Raw genomic sequence first — 24,967 nt, 5'->3', positions numbered from 1 at the left:
ACTGAGAGGAGGCCTCCTTGGTCCTTGTTACTATACAATGTGCTAAGTGAGGGAAGCTAGACAACTATTCATCATAGAGGGGAAGAACAAGGAACAAGGCTGAAAGCTTATTGCTTGAGACCGCACCATGCACTGAAGGGAAGAGGAGGCCTTAAGGAAAGTGAAATTGTTGTCAACAAGGGGTCACTGTTCATCTATAATGTTATTTTACTCTTATGCTAATAAAATCTGGCCCAACAATGGTTGAATGTTGATCTAGAATTCGTTTTTCATTGAGGGAAGCCATAGAAGGGAAGTCACTTTGCCTAGGAGGGTTTTCACTACACTATTATGATATGAGGGCCTTCGTATTGCATAGTTTTCTTCTATAAGGGGATGGAAGGGATACTTTTCGTTAACTAGAGGTGCTCCATGTTCCTTAGTGTAATGAGTCGGCATGAACAACAAGGGTTAGGTGATTATCCTTGGAAGGTTCTTAATGTGCATTGATTTGAGGTGGCCTTGAGAAGAAATTAATGCATAATTACTAGTGAAAAATGTTACATCATTGAGACTCATGAATAGGATAATATCATTACCTAGTAAGAGGGTTAATGCCTTTACAACTTGCACTAGACTGGAGGACCAAGAAGGGTAAAAAATGGCTAAGTGTGGGACCAAAAGTGTAAGAGAGGGAAATGCATCCGAACATGACTCAAACTTGGATCACACACACGAAAGCCATCAATATGAGGCAGAAAGATACATAGGAATAATGGGTAGAAATCACACCTCGAAATGACAACAAAGTGACACTTATTTCTAACCGTGATAGTTGAAACGACACATTACGACACTTAGAACAAAAGTTGTGACAAAAGTAGTGAATGTGATAAAAAGGTGTTCTCAGATATAGGGATGTGTCTAGAACATATTATTATGATATGTACGACCATCTAACATAGAATAGTGCACCAAAACTAACTCTAGTGATGCACAAGGTGCGACACATGCAAGAGTGAAAACTACAAAAGGCGACACCTACGATAGTAAGAAACCATGAAAATGACACTTGCAAATGCAAATGACATTGAAAGAGACACATGCTAGAGAAAAGATAACATGAAAAGGACAATTATTAAAGTGAATGAAAGAAAAATAAACAATCGCGAACATGAAAACAACAGTTGTGAAATCAAGGGTGTGAAAAAGTGACAATTGAGAAAACTCACCGAAATAGTGGTACAATTGCAATCAAAGTGAGGGATTCCATCAATGGAAAATGTGCAATGAGTGTCATCATGAGTTGAACATTTCATAAGCACTGTATTGATGGATTGTGCTATGTTTGTTCAAGCTTGTATAAATGAAGTGTGCTTGCAAATTCACCAAGGACTAGGCAGATGTGAGTAAGTGACTTGACACTTAGAATATGAGATGAAGACTTGAACGCTTAACATCATTTGACCATAAAATGACCATAGAACGAAAAATCGTAAGATCCTCAGTAGGCTCCAATATTAGACTATGAGAATTTTTTTGGAGGTTGTTGATCGCAACATCAACACAAAGGAAACTTCATGAATGCCAAAGAAATATGTCAGAATGCTTAAGAGAAATATTGCAGAAAAATAGTATAGTAAGAACTCAAAATATGGCATGATGCACAAAAGAGATATTGTATAAAACCATTATAATAAGAATTCAATGCATAAGATATATATTGCAGAAAAATAAGACAAGAAGAACTCAAATATTTACTGAAATGGGTAATATACCATGATACTACATTATGAGAAAAAAGATTATTTACTCCATGATGAAGTTTCGTATTTATACATTTTACAAGTACCTTTCATGAGAGTCATGCCTCCTATTACATTTCAAATGCCATGGGTAAATACCATGGTTTACAAAATCTATGGGTGAATACCATGGGAAAATATAATAAGTTATGACACCATGGGTAGATATAATAAATTATGATACCATAGGTAAATACGATGGTTTAGAAAATCCATGGGTGAGTATCACAGTTATGATGGTAAAATTGAAATCATCGTGACATTAGATTATCACTTTAATATTATGAATTATTTTGTTCATTATCATGCATTATCCATGGTTTTAACTGCCATTGATAGAAAAATAATTATTAACTGCAGTAATTATTCTCCACCAGGATCAAATTGTTTCTGAAAATAATGTCCCTATCATCTTGGAGCTCGAAGAGAAGGGAAAAGAGGCCATTCCCAACCATAAAATCTCCTAAATTCCCTTTCATCATTAGCCTCTAGGTTTTTTTTCCCACTATTCCACATATTTAGTGTGATGGCCAAATCCCCATGAAATTTCCTACTAGAGCACTTTGAAAATATGTCAGCATGGTTCTCCTAAACCCTACAGATAGAGTAATTGATGGGATGTCATCATTTTTTAAAACCAAACCGGAGGGAGGGTCATTTGACTTTGGATTTTTCTTCAGATTCACAACCAAGGCTTGGGAGGAAATTGCCTCATCACATGGAGGGGCAGGCCTGCCCTCAAGTCATTTTCCATGGGGGTTCAACGAGAAAGGTGCTGACGATATCAGTCACAGAGGGCTAATATTTAAGAACCTTAATAGAGAAACAGGTCTATGAAATTCAAATATTTGCAACCAAAATAAAAAATAATATAACTTGCTTTTGGGCAGGTATAAAAATGATAACACCTTCTTTAAGTATTCTGAAAGGTAAAAAGAACGCCTAACTTGATAACAATAATGAAAAAACTTGGACACCATGTTTGTTGTATTTCAAAATTTACAACATACATAAGCTCAACTCAGGTCAATACCATGAAGTTATTTTTATTTTAACATTTTATTTTATTATTACTTGTATTTGATTTTGACCGAGTAAAAATGTTTTCAGGTTATTACTTTTATTTTTAATTTTAATTTTTATGTAATTTGACCGAGTCAAAAATGTTTATGAGACAAGACATGGCATGCCATTACAACATCTTTTCCATACTAGGTTGGAGAGCGCCTCTCGGCGCAATAAAATTAAAATAAATTATTTATAGAATATTTTGATTTTGAAATCACTAATGGTCTTTTGGCAAGTGGTATTAATAAACCATGGTAATTTCTCATGGTATTGTAACAAAGTCAATTTACAAGTTAATAATATCCATGGTTAAGAATCTTGTTACATTGTAAGCATTAAGGTTTAATTTACAAAATATTATAAAATTAAATTAAAATAAAATATTTGTAAAATATTTTGATTTTGAAATGAGTTATGGCTTTTGGGCGTGTTGTATTGATAATCCATGGTATTGGCACATGGTATTGTAAAAAAATCTAAATTATTATGACACTTGGTGAATATAATTTTTTTTAGGTTTTTAATTTTTTAATATAATTTTTATATTTGACAATTCAATTTAAAACCATATAAAAATAATTATCATTGAATTAGAAAAATAATAATTTACCTTTTAAAAGTTAATTTTTTTTTTCAAAATATTAAATTTATTATTTATTTATTTTCAGAATTTTTATAAACTTCATATAATCTACTTAAAAAAATTAAAAACTATTTGAAAGTCAAATTGTTTTGACCAAAATTTAAAAACAATATACCTTGCTTTTATGCAGATATAAAAATGATAACGTCTTCTTAGGTATTGCAAAAGGAAAAAAGAAAGCCTAACTTGATAATAATAAATGAGAAAACCTTTCCAAAACTTTGAAATGTGACACCATGTTTGTTGGATTTCAAAATTTACAACAAACATAATCTCAACTCACGTCAATATCATGGGTCAATACAATGACGGTATTTTTATTTAACAATTTATTTATTTTTATTTTGACCAAGTAAAAATGTTTTCATGTTATTGATTTTTATTTTTATTTCATTTTCATTTTCATTTTCATTATATTTACAGGTTGACAGGACAAGGCATTACAACATCTCTTCCATAATGGGTTGGAGAGTGCCTTTTAGCGCAATAAAATTAAAATAAAATCTTTATAAACTATTTTAATTTCGAATGAGTTATGGTTTTTGGGAAAGTGGTACCGATAAACCAAGGTATTAGCCCATGGTATTGTAACAAAACCTATTTACAGGTTAATAATATCCATGGTAAATTTGGGCCAAATATCCATGGTTAAGAATCTTGTTATGTTGTAAGCATTAAGTTTTATTTAAAAAAATGCTATGGGGCATGTGGTATTGATAAGCCATGGTATTGACCCATGGTAGTGTAATAAATCCTTAATTATTATGACACTTGGTGAATGGAACGTTTTTTAGGTTTTATTTTTTTATTTTTTAATATAATCTTTATATTTGACAATTCAATTTAAAACAACATAAAAATAGTCACCAATGAATCATAAAAGAATAACTTACTTTAAAAAAAATTAAAATTATCTTTTAATTTTCAAAATATTCAGTTTAATATTTATTTTTTGAAACCTTGAATAAGCTTCATACGCTCTATTTAAAATTTTTAGAACTAATTGAAAGTCAAATCATTTTGACCAAAATAAAAAACAATGAAAGGTATAGAAATGATAACACTTTCTTAAAATATTGCAAAAGAAAAAAAAGAAAGCCTAACTTGATAATAATAAATGAAAAAATATTTCGCAATCATTGAAATGTGACACCATGTTTGTTGGATTTCAAAGTTTACAACATACATAAGCTCCGCTCAAGTCAATACCATAGGTCAATACCATGAAGTTGTTTTTATTTAATTTTTTTTTATTTAAATTTTTTTATTTTATTTTGATGGAGAAACAACCTTTTCACGTGATTGATTTTATTTTATTTTTATTTAATTTTAACTTTAATTTTTATGTAATTTGACTAAGTCAAAATGTTGATAGGATAGGACATTACAATGTTTCTTCCATACTGGGCTAGAGAGTGTATCTCAGCACAAAAAAATATTTTGATTTTGAAATGATTTATGGTTTTTGGGCAAGTAGTATTGATAAAGCATGGTAGTGGCCCATGGTATTGTAACAAAGTATATTTACAAGTTAATACTATCCATGGTAAAATGGGGGTAAATATCTATGGTTAAGAATCTTGGTATGTTGTAAGGATTAAGTTTTAATTTTAAAAATGTTATAAAATTAAATTAAAATAAAATATTTATAAAATATTTTGATTTTGAAATGAGTTATAGTTTTTGGGCATGTGATATTGAAATTCCATGGTATTGGCACATGATATTGTAACAAAACCTAAATTATTATGACACTTGCGGAATACAAACTTTTTTAGATTTTTTTATTTTTGAATATAATTTGTATATTTGACAATTCAATTTAAAATAACATAAAAATGGTCACTAAGTAAAAAAAATTTCATGTTATTAATTTTAAGTTTAATTTTTATGTAATTTGAACAAGCCAAAATGGTTATAGGAAGACTAGACATGACCTTACAACATCTCTTCCATACTAGGTTGGAGAGTGCCTTTTGGCGTAAAAAATTAAAATAAAATATTTATAAAATATTTTGATTTTGAAATGAGTTATGGTGTTTAGGCAAGTGGTATTGATAAGCCATGGTACTAGCCCATAGTATTGTAACAAAGCCTATTTACAAGTTAATAATATCCATGGTAAAATGGGGGTAAATATCCATGGTTAAGAATCTTGTTATGTTGTAAGAATTACGTTTTATTTTAAATAATGTTATAAACCTAAATTTAAAAAAATTATTTATATTTTGAAATGGGTTATTGTTTTTGGGCATGTGGCGCCGATAAGCCATGATATTAGCCCATGGTAATGTAACAAAACCTTAATTCTTATGACACTTAGGCGAATACAAAATTATTTATATTTTTTATTTTTAATATAATTTTTGTATTTGACAATTCAATTTAAAACCTCATAAAAATAGTTGTCAACAAATTTAGAAAGAATAACTTACATTTTGAAAATATAAATTATTCTTTAATTTCCAAAATATTCAGTTTAAAATTTATATTTCTCATATCTTTCATAAACTTCCTACAATATATTTAAAAATTTCAAAACTAATTGAAAGTGAAATATTTTTTACCAAAATAAAAAACAACATAGCCTACCTTTGGGCAGGTATAAAAATGATAACACCTTCTTAAAGTATTGCATAAGAAGAAAAGAAAGCCTAACTTGATAATAATACATGAAAAAATATTTTGCAAACTTTGAAATGTGACACCATGTTTGTTAGATTTCAAAACTTACAACATTCATAAGCTCATCTCAATTCAATAACATGAAGTTATTTTTATTTTAACGTTTCTTTTTCAATTATTTTTATTCTATTTTAACTGAGCAAAAAACTTTTCACGTTATTATTATTATTATTATTATTTTTTATGTAATTTGACTGAGTCAGAATGTTTACAGGATAGGATAGTAGAGGACATTACGACATCTCATCGATACTAGGCTAGAGAGTGCCTCTCGGCACAATAAAAATAAAATACAATATTTATAAAATATTTTGATTTTGAAATGAGTTATGGTTTTTGGGCAAGTGATATTGATAAACCATGGTACTGTAACAAAGTTTATTTACAAGTTGATAATATCCATTGTAAAATGGGGGTAAATATCTATGTTTAAGAATCTTGTTATGTTGTAAGCATTAAGTTTTAATTTAAAAAATGTCATAAAATTAAATTAGAATAAAATATTTTGATTTTGAAATGATTTATGGTTTTTGGGCATGTGGTATTGATAAGCCATGGTGTTGGCCCATGGTATTGTAACAAAACCTAAATTAATATGATACTTGGCGAATAGAAACTTTTTTAGGTTTTCTATTTTTGAATATAATTTGTATATTTGACAATTCAATTTAAAGCCACATAAAAATAGTCATCAACGAATTAGGAAAATATAATTTACACTTTAAAAAATTAAAATTATTTTTTAATTTTTAAAATATTAAATTTAATATATATATATTTTATTTTATTTTCCTTTTGAGAACTTTAATAAACATCATACAATCTATTTAAAAAATTTAAAACTATTTTTAAAGTCAAAGATTTTTGACCAAAATAAAACAATATAATATTCCTTTGGGGAGGTTTTAAAAAGGATATACCTTATTATACCTATCAACATGGTATTACACGTTCAATTTTGCTTTGATTTCATATTAGTTTGTCCACTTACCCATAGTTTAACGTTGTGAAGTCATTTTTTGTTATTATTTAAATTTATTTATTTGTAAGGTGATTGGTTGAGGTCTTATTATGGACTATTTAATAACTTCCATTTCTATTAGTTGCTAATTTTTTATTTTTGTTTTATTTATTTTTTAAAATTTTTATTTATTTATTTATTTTTCATGAATTATGGTTTTCTTCATATTTTCAATTTAATTTGACTTCTTATTATATTAAAAAACATATTTTTATAAATTTAATTATAAAAAATTATATATATTAATAAAAAATAAAACACATAAATATATATAAAAAATAAACATATATATTAAAGTGTATATATGTTAACATGAACAATATTAGTTAGCAATATTTCTTAAGTTTCGGTGATGACTTTCAACAATACAATATTTTATTAGTTGTTTTAATTTGTGATGAAATATTTGTCTTTATTATTTTTTAGTTTAATTAAGCAATATTTAAACTAAGCGATAGGTAGTAGATGCTATGTATCCCTTGTTAAAGTATTGCAAAAGAAGAAAAGAAATCTTAACTTGATAATAATAAATGAAAAACCTTTCCCAATATTTGAAATGTGACACCATATTTGTTGGATTTCAAAATTTGCAACATAAATAAACTCAACTCAGGTCAATACCATCAGTTAATACCATGAAGTTATTTTTATTTTTACTTTGACTAAGTAATTTTTTTCTTCATGTTATTAATTTTTATTTATTTATTTAATTTTAATTTTAATTTTTATGTGATTTAAATGAGCCAAATGTTTACAGGACAAAGGACATTACAACATCTCTTCCATATTGGACTAGAGAGTGTCTTTGAGTGTAATAAAATTAAAATAAAATATTTTGATTTTAAAATGACTTATGATTTTTATGCAAGTGGCATTGATAAACCATGGTACTATCTCATAGTATTGTAATAAATCCTATTTATAGGTTAATAATATCCATGGTAAAATGAGGATAAATATCCATAGTTATAAATCTTGTTATATTGTAAGCATTAAGTTTTATTTTAAAAAATGTTATAAAATTAAATTAAAACAAAATATTTATAAAATATTTTTGAAATGAGTTATTGTTTTTGGGCATTTGGTATTGATAAGCCACGGTATTGACCCATGGTATTGTAACAAAACCTTAATTATTATCACACTTGGTGAACATAAACTTTTTTAGATTTTTTTCTTTTTTAATATCATTTTTATATTTGACAATTCAATTTAAAACCACATAAAAATAGTTATCAATAATTAGAAAAAAATAACTTACATTTAAAAAATTTACAATTATTTTTTTAATTTTCAAAATATTTAGTTTAATATTTATGTTTTTAGAAAATTTTAATAAACTCCATACAATCTATTTAAAAACTTCAAAACTAATTGAAAGTCAAATCCTTTTGACCAAAATAAAAAACAATATAACCTACCTTTAGGTAGGTATAAAAATGATAGCACCTTCTTAAAGTATTGCAAAAGGAAAAAAAAAGCCTAACTTGATAATATTAAATGAAAAAACCTTTCACAAACTTTGAAATGTGACACCATGTTTGTTGGATTTCAAAATTTACAGTATACATAAGCTCATCTCATGTCAATATGATGAAGTTATTTTATTTTTATTTCATTTTCACGAAGTAAAAATTGTTTCACATTATTAATTTTATTTTATTTTATTTTGTTTTTATTTTTATGTAAATTGACTGAGTCAAAATGTTTACAGGATAGGACAGGACAAGACATTACAACATCTCTTTCATACTAGGCTGGAGAGTGCCTCTCGGTGTAGTAAAATTAAAATAAAATATTTAGATTTTGAAATGAGGTATGGTTTTTGGGTAAGTGGTATTGATAGACCATGGTATTATAATAAATCCTATTTACAATTTAATAATGTCCATGGTAATGTGGGGGTAAATATCCATAGTTAAAAATCTTGTTATGTTGTAAGCATTAAGTTTTAATTTAAAACATGTTATAAAATTAAATAAAATTAAAATGTTTATAAAATATTTTGATTTTGAATTGAGTTATGGTTTCTGGGCATGTCGTATTGATAAGCCATGGTATTGGTCCATGATATTGTAACAAAGCCTAAATTATTATGACACTTGGTGAATAGAAACTTTTTTATATTTATTTATTTTTTAATACAATTTGCATATTTGAAAATTCAAGTTAAACCACATAAAAATAGTCATCAATGAATTAGAAAAAAAGAAGTTACACTTTAAAAAATTAAAATTATTTCTTAATTTTCAAAATATTTTGTTTAATATTTTTTTTTTCAAAACTTTAATAAACATTATACAATCTATTTAAAAATTTTAAAACTATTTGAAATTCAATGTTTTTTTTTTTTTTTTTTTTTTTGACCAAAATCAATAACATTATAACCCGCCTTTGGAGAGGTATAAAAAGGATAACACCTTCTTAAAGTATTGCAAAAGAAAAAAAGAAAGCCTAACTTGATAATAATAAATGAAAAAACCTTTCCCTATTGGGTGTGGAGGCAGACTATATTCCTCATTGTTTAAAGTGTTTTGTTTCGGTTGCGTTGGATCCCTGTTTTTGATGGGGTGGCAACGTCGCTGATTTAATCACCATCAAAGGGGGTCTATGGGGAGGCGATGAAGACTTTTATGAACCCCCGAAGCTAAAAGTAGATGAAATTTTGTCTTGTAAAATATTGTAATTTCATAGTCAATATGGGACGTTCATTAGGCAGATGATCTCACAGTAAAAATTACTTTAATTTAGGATTTTTTTCCTTAGAAGGCACCCCCTGAGTTTATATGGGGGAATTGTATTTGTGGTTGTGGATTATTATTTTGAGCAAGAGAGAGAGAGAGAGATAGAGAGAGAGAGAGAGAGAGGACTGTGTGAGAGCGAAGATGAAATTACAATAGATTGGTTGTAGGTTGTATCTCTTCATGTTATTGGATAATACAAAAGGAATGACTTGTTGTTTATCCATGGACATAACCCAAATTGGGTGAACCACATATATCTGTGTCTCTCTTATTTTATGCGTTTATGTATTTGTGTTTGCGCAATATTGTGTATTTAAATGCTCTATTAATTAATTTCTAACATTCCCAAACTTTAAAATGTGACACCATGTTTGTTGAATTCCAAAATTTACAACATATATAAACTCAACTCAGGTCAATACCATGGGTTCTCATACCGTGGGTCAATACCATGAAGCTATTTTTATTTTAACATTTTTTTATTATTTTTATTTTATTTTGACCAAGTAAAAATGTTTTCATGTTATTAATTTTAATTTTTATATAATTTTACCAAGCCTAAACGTTTACAGAACAGGACATCACAGAACATTATAATATCTCTTCCATATTGGGTTGGAGAGTGCCTCTCGATGAAATAAAATTAAAATAAAATATCTATAAAATATTTTGATTTTGAAATGAGTTATGGTTTTTGGGAAAGTGTTCTTTATAGACAATGGTACTAGCCCATGGTACTGTAACAAAGCCTATTTACAAGTTAATACTAGACATGGTAAAATGGGGGTAGATATCCATGGTCAAGAATCTTGTTATGTTGTAAGCATTAAGTTTTAATTTAAAAAATATTATAAAATTAAATTAAAATAAAAAAATTATAAGTATTTTGATTTTGAAATGGGTTATTGTTTTTGGGCATGTGGTATTGACCCATTGTATTGTAACAAAATCATAATTATTATGATACTTGGTGAATACAATTTTTTTTTAGATTTTTTTTTTTTTAATATAATTCTTATATATGACAATTCACTTTAAAACGACATAATAATAGTCATCAACAAATTAGAAAAAAATAACTTACATTTATAAAATTAAAACTATTTTTTAATTTTCAAAATATTTAGTTTAATATTTATTTTTTTCAAAACTTTAATAAACTTAATCCAATTAATTTAAAATTTTCAAAACTAATTGAAAATCATACATTTTAGACCAAAATAAAAAACAATATAACTTCTCTTTGGGCAAGTATAAAAATGACAACACCTTTTTAAAGTATTGCAAAAGAAAAAAATAAAGACCAACTTGATAATAATAAATGAAAAAACCTTTAACAAACTTTGAAATGTGACATCATGTTTATTGGATTTCAAAATTTACCACATTTAGCTTAAGTCAAAACCATCGGTTCTGATACCATGGGTCAATACTATGAAGTTATTTTTATTTTAACTTTTATTTTTATTTTATTTTGATTGAGTAAAACTGTTTTCACATTATTAATTTTATATTTTATTTATTTTATATTTTATTTTTTTATGTAATTTGTGTGAGTAAAATTGTTTATAGGATATGACAGGACATGACATTACAACATCTCTTGCATATTGGGCTGGAAAGCGCCTCTTAGTCCAATAAAATTAAAATAAAATATTTTGTGTTTGAAATGAGTTATGCTTTTTGGGAAAGTGGTATTGATAAACCATGGTACTATCCCATGGTATTGTAACGAAGCATATTTACATGTTAAAAATATCCATGGTAAAATGGGGTAAATATCCATGGTTAAGAATCTTGTTATATTGTAAGCATTAAGTTTTAATTTAAGCAATGTTATAAAATTAAATTAAAATAAATTATTTATAATATATTTTGATTTTAAAATTAGTTATGGTTTTTGGGCATGTGTTATTGATAAGCCATAATTGTGACCCATTGTATTGTAACAAAACTTAAATTATTATGACACTTAGTGAATATACACTTTATTTTTTTATTTTTTATTTTTTAATATAATTTTTTATATTTGACCATTCAATTTGAAACCAAATAAAAATAGTCATTAATGAGTGAGAAAAAAATAATTTACATTTTCTACTTTTAAAATATTTAATCTAATATTTATCGTTTTCAAAATTTTAATAACTTTATCATGTTTAATAAACTTCATACCATCTATTTAAAAATTTCAAAAGTAATTAAGTCAAAACGTTTCAACTAAAATAAAAAGCAATCTAACCTTGCTTTGAGCCAGTATATAAAAGATAACACCTTTCTTAAAGTATTGCAAAGAAAAAATGAAAGCCTAACCTGATAATAATAAATAAAAAAACCTGTCAAAAACTTTCAACTAAAATAAAAAGCAATATAACCTTCCTTTGAGCCGGTATATAAATGATAACACCTTCTTAAAGTATTGCAAAAGAATTTTGCAAAAATGAAAGCCTAACCTGATAATAATAAATAAAAAAACCTTTCCCAAACTTTGAAATGTGACTCGAGTTTTCAAGCTAAAAGTCATGTTAGCTCTAACATGGTTAACTTGACGATATCTTTAATGCATAAATAAAAAAATATTTCCCAAACTTTAAAATGTGTCTGGATTTTTCAAGTTAAATGGCATGTTAGTTGTAACATGATTCTATTAATGTTATTAAGGTGACAACTTTTCAATTTGAGAGATATCTTACTTCTAGTGGTAAGCGTTAATGTTAAGATGAAAGGGTATTTTTTTGTAATTACCGTAAATTTGATGGTAGAATTTTTCCCCTTATTTTCATTATAATTTTTTTTTATTTAATTATTATAAATTTAACAATTAATTTTTCTAATATTAAAATTTACAATATTATTAATAATTGATTTTACACCATGTTGATTGGATTTCAAATTTTACAACATAGATAAGCTTAAGTCTTATTTTATTTCCCAATCATGTCATATTGCGTGAATAATTACGACATGTATTCAACCATACCACTACTTCACTTGTAAAAAAATCTATGTGTAGCTCTCCATTTTTGACTTGATGGAATTTATGGAGGAATTTTTTGGTCCACTTCAGTGATGCATTAGTCAAAATCTATAAATAGCTCTCCATTACTGACACATTAGAATTATGGAAGAAGTTTTTGGTCCACTTCAGTAATGCATTAGTCAAAATCTATAAATAGCACTCCATTATTGACCCATTAGAATTTATAGACTAGGTTTTAATTTTTACATATATGATATATTGTCATTGGCATTATACATCCTAAGACAAAATTCTTCAACATATCTTAGGAGTTTTAGATGAGAAATTGGTAACATTAAAATTCATATCTTAATGTAACAACCCATAATTAAATACACAAAATCTAAATACGTAAACCATGTTATCAACACAAATCTTCAATTGATTATTATAGATTTTTCAAAAGAAAACATTAGCAGAGAAGACATACCTACATAGTGAAGAAAGAAAATAGATCTTACTATTGATTTTGGGATTGTAATTCCATGTAGTTCTTGCTAACCACAACAAAGTAATGGGGACGAATCTCCACCCAACCTTAGATGAGCTGCAACCAATATTTTTTGCAGTTGTCATCCCCGAGCCCGTAATCAACTTACCGCTTCTAGTTATTTTATCTCACAACATTCATTCCTCAAATAATGAGTGAATGAATGGATACTTCTCACCTCCCTTTTCCGTCACTAAATAAATCTAACTATTCTAAAAATTGCAAGGGGATTGGAAAGGGATCTGAATGTGCATAATCCATGTCTAATCATGTCCACTTATATATATATATATATATATATATATATATATATATATATATATATATATTCAAAATATATTTATTATTATATTTTCTTCGTTACTTGTTATTTTATTTATTACTATCATTTCTTTGTTATTTATTATTATTATTATTAAGGGCATTACAATCGTCCTCTGGTCCCTTGGCCTCAGATATGACCGAAACATGTGATCATAGCCTAAACATGTTTTCACCAACGCTCAACAAGTTGTATATAACCATACCCTTATAATTCCACAGACCAAATCAACCTAGTTATATAACACATCTATGAAATTGTTGATCTAAAATTCAAAGGAGTTTGGAACTTTGATCTAATGTAAAATCATAACCAATACGCTTTAACCTTTTGATATTTTTGTTAATTTTCACAATGCAACACTTTAAAAGGTGCACCTCTTAAGAAGTGCAAGCATACGAGTCTTAGTGATAACTCAATTCTTATAGTATATTTTAATACAACCACTTTAAGATACACATGACTTACATGGATTACTTAAACAAGGTTTTTTCATAACAAATTCTAGAAACCTAAGGTTATATTTCACAGCTACTGATTTATTTTTTTTTTATTTTTTATTTTTACATTCAGCCCATTTTTATTCTAGATACATAATTTAGAAAAAAAAATCATGTGTAAAAAACATACAATTATTTTTATTTATTTATCTTTATTTTTTTTAACATTACAATTTCCCCATTTCATTAAATTTATACATGATAATATTAAACCTCGGAAATAATAAAAATTAGTATTATATCTCCTTATCATGAAATATTAAAATATGTATAACAACTACTATATTACAAAGAAATATATTAATTTTCTAATTATGACAAAGGAGTAGTATCATATCATTTCTATGAGATTACTTAGTAAGAACCCAAATACAATACATATATGTATTTCATCCACTAATTTCATAATTAAAAAAAAATAAAAAAAATTGACCTTTAAATTCCTCCGCACCAAATTCAAATATACCCATGGTATTTTAAACCTATGTGCGAACTACCATTACTGGACTCATTCCCAATTTAAAATCATATTCATGTTTATGTTATGAAACCTATTCACGATATATGAATAAAATCTATTATTTTCCCCAAAACCATGTCTCATATTCAAGTGATGATGGTTAAAAAACAGTGTGCATGTCAATCATGCTTTGTATCCATAATTTTTGGTTATCCTTTTAATTCTTTCAAACATCGTTTATGGGATAAACACGCTATGAGATCACGCCATAGATTTAAAAAATAAGGTTGTGGATTGATCATAATAAAGGGTATGAGATCGCTTTACAAAATTCATTGTGATTTTAGGGTTTGTTGTCATGAACTGCTTAATTCTCGATATCATTGTGGATGTTTTAGTGCAATCCAGAGGGAAAAGAGGCATAGTTGGAGAGGGAGATGATGGTAAATAGATAACGCACTAGTTTGAGGGTATTAGCACAAGTTAAATATAGATCAACTAATAGAAAATTACAACTTTATAGCTTTAAAAAGGTTTCTACTCTCTTTTATTAGCATGTAGTGCATCTAGGAAAATTATTTTAAATATATGTTCAGTTTAATTTGGTTGCCACACATTTATGTCAATAATGTTAATAAATAAATAAATAGGAGGTATTCATTATTGTAATTATATGGTTAATGAACATGGAAAACTTTAAATCATATTTATTATTTTAACAAGTTTTATTATGTGATCTTAATTTATGATATTTATAAGTATAGTGAATTTTTTTATATAGAAACTTGCAAACTATATTGTAAGTTGTCTCAATCAAGCTTTACCAAAATACCTTACAATACAACTATAAATTTGAGATAAACCACAAATAATCTATTTAGTTGTTTTTTTTTTCCTTTTCCTAGTTATATATTTATGTCTCGTATCACCCTTCATTCATGAAAAAAAGAATTGTTAGAATATTTTCCTTTTGCATCCATTAATTTTCCAATCTCAGCTAGATAATTTTACTCCAATTTGAGTTCACTTTTTATGTTGAATGTATAATATGTTGATAGTTTCTATGAAAGGAAAAATGATAGATAAGAAAAATTGATGATGAAAATAATAGGAGTAATCCCTGGTGTCCCTTACGTTTGAACCATACTATGATTATGTCTTTAAATTTTACTAAAGCGTATGTAAGTGCATTGTTTTATACTTCATTATATGAGTCGAAATTTCCTTTAGAAATATCATTCCATATGACTTAGTGGTATAAACCCACAACATCAAAATTCAACATACAAATGTTTTCTTCATGTTTTATGTCGAAGAAAACTTTTGTAAAAAAAAAACCATGATTTGAGCACAGATCAAGGAACATAAAATTAGAGATCACATCTTCTTAACATTAATTTATATTTGATAATTATAATTAGGGCTAAAAATAACATTTTATGCTGATCCTAGGATTCCAGGAGAGGTAATCTGCTCAAAGAGTAAGACAAGAAGACTTGAAAGAACATATATAAATAATGAAAATAACAAATAGCTAAGACTAATTTCAGGTTTGAAAGAGCATTGTGATGATCTAAGATATAAATATATAATGATGACAATTTCCTTTAAGAAGAAGAGAAAATACACAATGAGGGTTTGAGGTAAAATATATAAATATTTATTAGCTGGGTTCTCTCCAACGGATCAAGTTTTATATACAAACATCCACCAAAAGTCAAAGTCAAATGGAACAACAATATAGGATGATACAAAATCAATATATGCAAAACAATTAAACTTTAGCCACAAAGAAGGGTTATTAAAATTTATTACTTGTTCGTAAAATTAAGACTCAAAATAGATACGAAAGAAAGATGTAATATGAATTCCATGGCCACTCCCAAAGGAGAATAAAAAAAATGCTGCAAAAATACCTAGGACAATAGAATATAACATTCATTTCTTGGAGGATATTATTACCCTCAAACTACTCTACTTTGTTGGCTTCACAAAGAAAGAATAGAAAATAAGTGTAATGTAAAATATCAAATGTAGTTAATGAGAAGAATTCCCTCTATGACATTTAAAATGGAATTTAGGACATCAAAATACGAACTATTTATAGACGGCTAGTACCATGAAAACACAAAACTCAAAAAATAAAAATCTCTATGTCATTTTATAATAAAAACAAGGTTTAGTTTGGCTAGGGCTTACAATTTGGGTTGTTATTTTATAGTTTGTTGCCGCTATTACTTTTAAACCCAAAAAGACATGGAAGGAACCATTACAAGAAAGATCACATGTTAAAACTTTATTGGCCCACATGGAAGCATCCATGCAACATGTTACACCTCTATCGACTAACATGCAAGCATCCATTCAAAGGAGGTATACTATAAATTTGAACATATTTTCATTATATTGAAATTTGTGCAACCTAATATAATAAATGGAGAGGATGTTAGGATTGGATAGCATTAGGGTAATGCCACCATTAAAAATTTTAATGATAGTTTTCAAAATAGAATTAGAATGATAACATTAAATCTAAAAATTTAACAATACTTTCAAAGAAGATCTAGAATAATAAATGTTCAGCCTTACTGCTCACCTACATCCTCTCTAGGCTTATTTAGTTTACACATGGCTATCATCTAGCACTTTCCTCTAGATCCTTTGTTTAAATTTTGGTCTCTCTGGCTCACTAGTTCTGCTCTATCCTCCATTTCTTCCATTGCACCTTCTACCCAACCCTCTAAACCTAACAACTATGCCATGAGCCATGAACGGGGAAGAGGTTGCCATGCAAGTTGAGGTAGGGGAAGAGGGAACCCCCTAACTATATTCAATGAGAATGTTGAATTGGCATTGTTTGAAAATTCCATTCCACCTCACATACATCACTACTTCCTCTAGTGCGAAGTAGACTAGACTAGCCATGGATGGAAAATTCTCTGGGCACTTCGTAATTTTCTCACTTTCCAGCTAAAGGACTAGGAAAGAGATAAATCTCGAGTCACTTGTTGGATTGCTGACCTTTTAGCCTTCAACAACCATGCCACCTCTTCCCTCTAATGCCTCTCCCGTGACATAGAAATTAACTTCCCTTCCAACATCTGCTCCCCCTCCTGTCCTTCTCCCTCTACTTCTGCCTCCCCTCCTTTGGCCTCTTCTCCCCCCCCACATTTTCATGGATCCTGGAGGTCACACCTCTCCTTCTTGCATATATCTCAATGTAGCTCCACCGCTGGAAACTACCCAAAAAATAACTCTCTCGATCTCTCCTCCTTGCCCCAGCACACAAAAGTTTTACATTATCAAGGAGAAGCTAGAATAAGAAGTCACCATTAGGTCTCCCAACGTAGGCCAGACTCAACTGAAGCAAGACAACTCTTCAATAGGTATTTTTAACATTGTTCATGTATATTCTAGCTTTCATTAGTTTGGTATATTTTGGCACTATGGCATTTTCTCTGAGTATGGTCAATCTGTGGCTTTGTGCCACACAGTCTATAGTTTAAAAATTTTAATTTTTTTCATGATATGTAATGGTCTCAAAATGTTATTTTTGTGTCACTGTCTCTAGTTTCCCATATCAGGGGTAGAGAACTTCGATGGGTGATGGGCACAAACCCCCCAAGTCCTCCAATTTGTCTGTTATGTATATCTTCCTGTTAATATAATGTGAATACCTTACCCAACACACACACACACACACACATATATATATATATATATATATATATATATTATTTAATATGAACATTAAGATATTTTATTTTATGGCTCATATTAAAATACATATCAATAGTATTAATTTCACATGTGATTTGTTAATTCCATATTATGTAGTGAAGACATTACATATCTCCCCATATTGAAAAACAAATTAATTTTTGTTTACTATCAATTACATTATCTTGCTATAAAAATTTGATATAAAATTAAGGTGGAAATTGAGGTATTTTATTTATGGCCAATATTATTTTAGGTTATTACCATTTTTTAATTTGTTAATGTAAGTATTATTTTATTATTTTTATATGTAACTTTAAGTGACAACATCTCCTTCATATTAGGTTTTAGAGTGTCTTTCGAAAAAAAAAAAATTATTTAAAATAAAATTATAATATTCTTAATATAATATTCTATAATTTATAACTCTCCTATAGTTAATCTAATTTATCATACATAATGTTATCACTCAGAAATTCTCCCTAGAAGTTATCAGAAGAAGGAAAAGACCGAGGTAACCACAAACTAATCTTTTAAGTATAGGCTCTAGCCAACCTATGACTCAGAGAGGGCTCTCTCTACATGTTTTAGCTTTGTTTGCTGAGATTTTAGGCTAGTTCTTAAAGTTCAGGGGGTTTTGGATTTGTATTGGAAGTTGGATGGTGGAATCCTTAAACATATGGATAGAATGATGTCTCTAGCTATTGGGCTATGGAGTCAAAGAAGGGTAGCAGAACTGGGATTAAATCATTAAAGGGAGTGTTCAATGGGCAAGCTAGCAGAGTGAAGCACATGTTTTTAGGTCAAATGGGTGAAATGATCTTAACCAGGGTGAGAGAGCACTTAAGAATTCTCAAACTGGGATTAAAAGGAGGAACAAAGGGTAATCATGAGCAAAGGGAAATTAAGAATCCTTTACTATAGATCAGAGGGAAACTACCTGAACTAAGGAGCAATCAAGAATTCCTTAACTTAGATAATTAGTAGAAAACATTAAAATGCATAATAGTTAAAACATAGTGCAATGAAGCAAGTTTTGAGATATCATTCCATATTATAGCATTCAGATTTTAGATACATTTAAGAGTATGAAAAACTTATAAAGAAAATAACATCACAAGAGAAAATACTTGTTGTTCTTCGCACTACACATGAATCTAGTGAAATGTCTTTGCTTTATTCATTAATCTAGCTTGCTGGTCCAAACAGTGATACACTAGCTTATAGTCTTTGATAAAAAAATCTATAGAAATGTCTAAGAATCCACCCCACATACTTCGATTTGTGAAGTATTTATACAAAAAAATATTAAAAAATATCTCAAACTGATTTGAGATTAAATTTAGGAAATATAAATATCTTCTTGCAAGAAGATAGAGACAGATAATGAATTGTTTCATGTTGTCCCTTTTTATTTGGTACTGCTGGCTGTTATGGTTGGATTTGTAGCCCTTTATGTTGGCTTGCAGTTGTGGAGTTTCATGCTAGAGTTTTCTTTACTTTCATCTTTCACTTGATACTCTTTGACCCTGATACTCTTTGACCCTGATGTGTTGTTTTTACTTGTTTACCTAGATGCTCTGTTTTTACTGTGTAGTAACTTTTTGCTATAAATTCATCACAGTAAATCAGTCATAATCTCCCACCATTCTAAATCTGGTAATTTTACATTTATCATCCTCCTATAGACCTCATCGGCTTCAATATACTTGGCAAAATTGGGCTTGGTGAGGAATAAATGTTTGACCACATGCTCAAGAAAAAACAAGTTCTCAAATGTGTTGTACAACACTTTTCCTGTTGGAAATGCTTTTATGGATGAACCTAGCCAGTTATTTAGCCAATTTTCTAAGTCTATCACCATAGTCCAACTGTGTCATGAGTTTGTCATTGATAACCATAGGACTGGGTAGACCTTTCTCCCTTAAAATATGGAATTTAGTCATGAACCTATCAATGGCTACCTGCATATTATGGCACTTTTATTCCAAATTAAGCATAAGGTTCCTTTTGGAAAGGACCTTCCTTATTTCTAAAATGGTCACGGTCCTATCTTCTATATTTAGCTCATGGAGCTCATATCTATTCTTGCTGTTGAGGAAGTGGATGAGTCTATTTGCATCCTCTGGCTTATCTCCCAACTCCTCCTTCACTTTTTGGATAGCTTCTATTGCTATCTTTACTAACTCCATTTGTTCAAAAATAACTTGGATTGATGGACAAATATCATTTTGATAGAGTCAATGATATTGGCCCATAGCATTTCCTTGGTTTGTTCAAGTGGTTTCTCCAGTGTTAAATCCTTCTCTAGGATTTTAATTCTCTCACCCATTCTCTGGGCCTTTTGTGCTCCTTCTTGTTGCTTGAGTTGGGCAAGTTTGTAGTCAGTTTCGAAACTTGCCACCTTTTCCTTTAGTCTTTTCATCTTTTTAGCCGATAGACATTTCTTCCATGGCTTTAATTAATTCTGCTACTTTTTCTCCTTGTGCACCTATTGTTGTTGTAGATTCTGTTGTTACTGGCAATGTTGTAGCAAGTGGAGCAGTGGGTTCTAGTGATGCTGCCAGTGTAGAAGGAACTGCTGTGGATACTATTTGGATGACATCCGTGGAATTTATGGCCAAGTCTCTTTGCTTCGATTGAATTAAAGCGTCTAACTCCTTTTCTATCTCCTTAAGTTGATCGTTCAGCTTCAGGACCAAGTCCATCAATTCCTCATGTTTGGTTTGATTCTCTATGACTTCTAGAGTTTGGGGATGATGCAGCTGGGGTATCTTCAATTGCCTCTTAAGTGTAGCAATATCATCATTTTTCTTCTTAATAAGCTGCTCTGTAGCTTTTATGTCCTTCAAATCGTGTCCCAATTCAATCACTAAGTCCTCTAGGGACTTGATTCTTATATCCTTGGCCTATGAGGAGGCCTTCTCTAATTGAAATTGTGCTGAGATGTTGTTCAGAGAGTTCTGTAGTTGATGGGAAGCTATGGCTTTACCTGTCAGGGTGGAGTATATCATCTCTCCAGCTTGTTTGTGTAGTTCAAACTAGTCTATGGGATGAATATCCCTTTCCAACACTTCAAGATCCACCTTCTTAAAATCTAATGTTGTCTTGGGCTGCTGAGCTGTGGGTTTAAGAAAAGGAAGCTGTAGATTTCCCTCTTTAATTTCAAAGGCTGAAATTATCCTTGCTTGACTGGTGGGAGTCGGCTTTAGGTATTGTGCATATGTTTAGGCCTTAAGCCTCTCATTTCCGGCTTTGACTTCCTTGTATCTTTCCTTGATATCTTGATCTTTGTCAGTGGGCATTCTAAAGGAAGACACATCAACACTAAGATTCCTTTCCAACATCTGAGTTTGTGATGTGGAAGGCTCTTGCATGCCTCCAGATGGAGTGGTAGGCCTACTTCTTTCTGCTTCTGTATTTGTGACCTCAACTAAGTCTTCAGTATATTCTTGCTTAGAGGCTAGATTTAGCCTTTGTCGCTTGTTTGATTCCTGCTACAAATCGAAGGTGGTCATTCCTGATGTGGAAGCCCCTTCTCTGTTTCTTTTTGGGATCTTTTCCTCATTCTGAGGAGTCCGTATGACTGGAGAGGTACTCATGGTTCTTTCTAGTTCTTCTGGTACATGTAGAAAAGAACTATCATCAAGCTGCTTTTCTCAATCAATTAGAGCATTCTATATGTCTACTCTGGCACTGTCATGATCTACTAGGGTACCTTCCACCGATTATGTTTGATTTGCATATGCTTCTATTTCAGGTATGGGATGGTGAATAAAAGGTCCTAACTTGACCTTTTGTCTCTTCTTTGTGATGAATTCCAAAGGATCATATCTCCAAAGAAAAATTCTTTGGAACTTCATATTCTGTAATATCAAATCTGCTTCTTTGCCAACCTCCCTAGAGTTGCATATGAAGGGGCCTAGTTGGTATTTTATCTTGAAATAATCCTTCTTCTTAGCATTGAAGAAGTTGACTTCATCTGCATTGATGATTTTTCTATAATATTCTAGGGCAAACAACTTCATGGGGAGGTATCTTGGCAACTTATATGGTGCAAGCATGCAACCATATATCCTTATTTTTGTATGGTTCTGGTAAAGGTACCAGTCACCCACTTTGTTCTGTTTAGACAATTGAAGGACTCTCTTTATTTCTGGACAGATTCTAGGAGGAGGGCTTCCAGTCAAAATTGCCATGATTGGATCAACAAAATCAGAGTAAGAGTAGGGAGACTGGTATTGGTGGATCAATGGGGTCCAAAAAATGACTGACCTAGGCTGACCTTTGGTGTCCAGCTTCTGAAGGGTGAATGGGAGCTTATCAGGTTGGTAATATAAGAAAATATGGTATAAAACTGAAGAATACTTGAAAACTCTTCATTGTTCATTCTAAGGAACTGCTCATGCACCCTATCAGAGATAAATTGGGCATGGTCATAAATGATAGAAGGAGGCTGTCCTGGAGTGTAGATGAACATGAAGGCAAGGATTAACTCATCAATGTATTCAATAGTGGTGTACCCCAAAATACAAGATATCATGGCTACAATATTCTGGCCCCATGGGGAAAAAATAGTAGCTACATATGGGGGGGAGTCCTTAGGGATGTTTTTCTGTTGTCTGATGAAGGTTTGGAACAGTTGAGCCAATTTTGCAGAGCTAAGTTTAGGATACAGGTCCAACAAGTCTCCGATTGAGAGTGGGTTTAGGTTTGGCCCTGGTTGGAACTGCAACATTTCATTAATAGACTCAACAGTGATGGTGAAAAGGACCTTCTGGTCATGAGACATGATAGTTCTGTGACAGGGAACATAGCAGGCATAGCACATATGAACAATGTCAGGAAAAATGTGGACTTGGGGGAACTAGTACTTGGGCAAATTTGACTCCCAAAAGCCAATTCCATCAGCATGGTTCAAGAACCTGTCCCTACTTTGAAAATGTACTTTGAGCAGGGGCTCTTGGGTAGTGGTATCCTTTATTTGAAAATCCTTATCAGCTAAAGGAAGGTGGTCCAAGTCCAAGTGAGGTGTAGAGATGGGCCTTACATCCATTGCAATTGGGGTAGCCATACTCAGTTCTTGTGGATTTGAGCGTGTGGGGTGATTCAGAGCTTTTAGGGCAACGAAGGTTTTGCAGAATGGTTATGGCTCAAAGTGTTAAAACAGAAGTAGTCTTGATGTTTTTTACTTAATTAACAATGTTATGAGGGTGAATTGACTCTAAATTTGACAAAGGAGTGGGAATTCCATGGTTAGATACCTGGAATTGGGCGGAATTGACTGTAAATGGTGGTTTATGGTGGCTGCAGAGGTTCGTACGGTTTTGGTACAGACTGATGGATGAGCTGGGCTGTCTATAGCATCTCTAGAGTAATGGCGGAGGTCAGTGAGCATTTTCACTATTTGGAGGGGTCGCAGTGGCTTTTCTGAGTTCTTAATACAATTGCGCGAAAAGAGTGAAAAGAGGGGTAAATGGGCTTTTATAGCAAAAACAGTTAATTTTTGGCGGGTTCATTGATTGATGAACAGTGACGGTTTTCGGTTGAAAGGGGGAAGTGGTTTGGGAGGTCCATCGCACCACTTTTGTGGTGCGGGCGGTATTTGGGAGGGGTTGCCTGATCCCATTCATTGATTGACACGTAGCATCGGGGGCCGGGAGGAAAACCACCTTATCGGGCGGGTAAAGGGCAGACATTGGGTCAGCCCGATATGGATGAGGGTCATTGGATGAGGGGGAGGGAGATCGTATGGTGATCGGGAGGTGAATCCGTGTGGTGATTTATCCATAAAGCTTTCAAGGGGCCAATTGGTCTAATCACTGGCGATATATGATTAACTTAATACCTAATCTCGTCGGGGGTGCCTTAATGAGGGATTAAGGACTCATGTTGGCTTATGTGGGCCTGACCCAGGTTCGGAAGAGTTATTTATCTAAAAAAATCCCATAGCTGTCGGCCCTTTCTGCAACACCTTGCGGAGCGCGGACTGAGGTCTCACCCAAGGTAGCAGGGGAGGGTGATGGAACCAGGCTTCTGCACCCTAGGGATGTTCTAATGTCGTCTAGAAGGTTCGCACACCGTTCTGTGGCCTCGTGCCACTTTGTTTCCGTGTAGATACAGAACCAGGCAATTCCTTAATCTTTATGGTTATTGAATTTTTTACAGATCAAATCTACTGTTTAGAATCTTTAAGCCAACATTTACTAGAGATAACCACTTCGCGCACCCAGAAAAGATATAGATTTGCATAAACTCAATATGTAAACATAAGCGCACAAAGAAAATAGATGTATCGACCATAAATTAACCAGATCCACAATAATTCAGATTCAACACAGTAATTCAGAACCAACTTATCTTTATTCAATTTTTTTACTAATACAACTAGATCTTCCCTGCGCACTTAGTTGTAGGGGTTCATGCACATAGCTGCAGACTCTACCATGCCTCTATACACACATTTGCAGAGCCTCTATCTACCCACCAACACCCTCGACTTGGACTTACA

The sequence above is a fragment of the Pinus tabuliformis genome, chromosome 7 (assembly GCF_031772625.1).
Source record: "Pinus tabuliformis cultivar Carrire ecotype Pingquan chromosome 7, CPIR1, whole genome shotgun sequence".
Taxonomy (NCBI): domain Eukaryota; kingdom Viridiplantae; phylum Streptophyta; class Pinopsida; order Pinales; family Pinaceae; genus Pinus; species Pinus tabuliformis.
Note: the sequence above shows the minus strand (reverse complement) of the source record.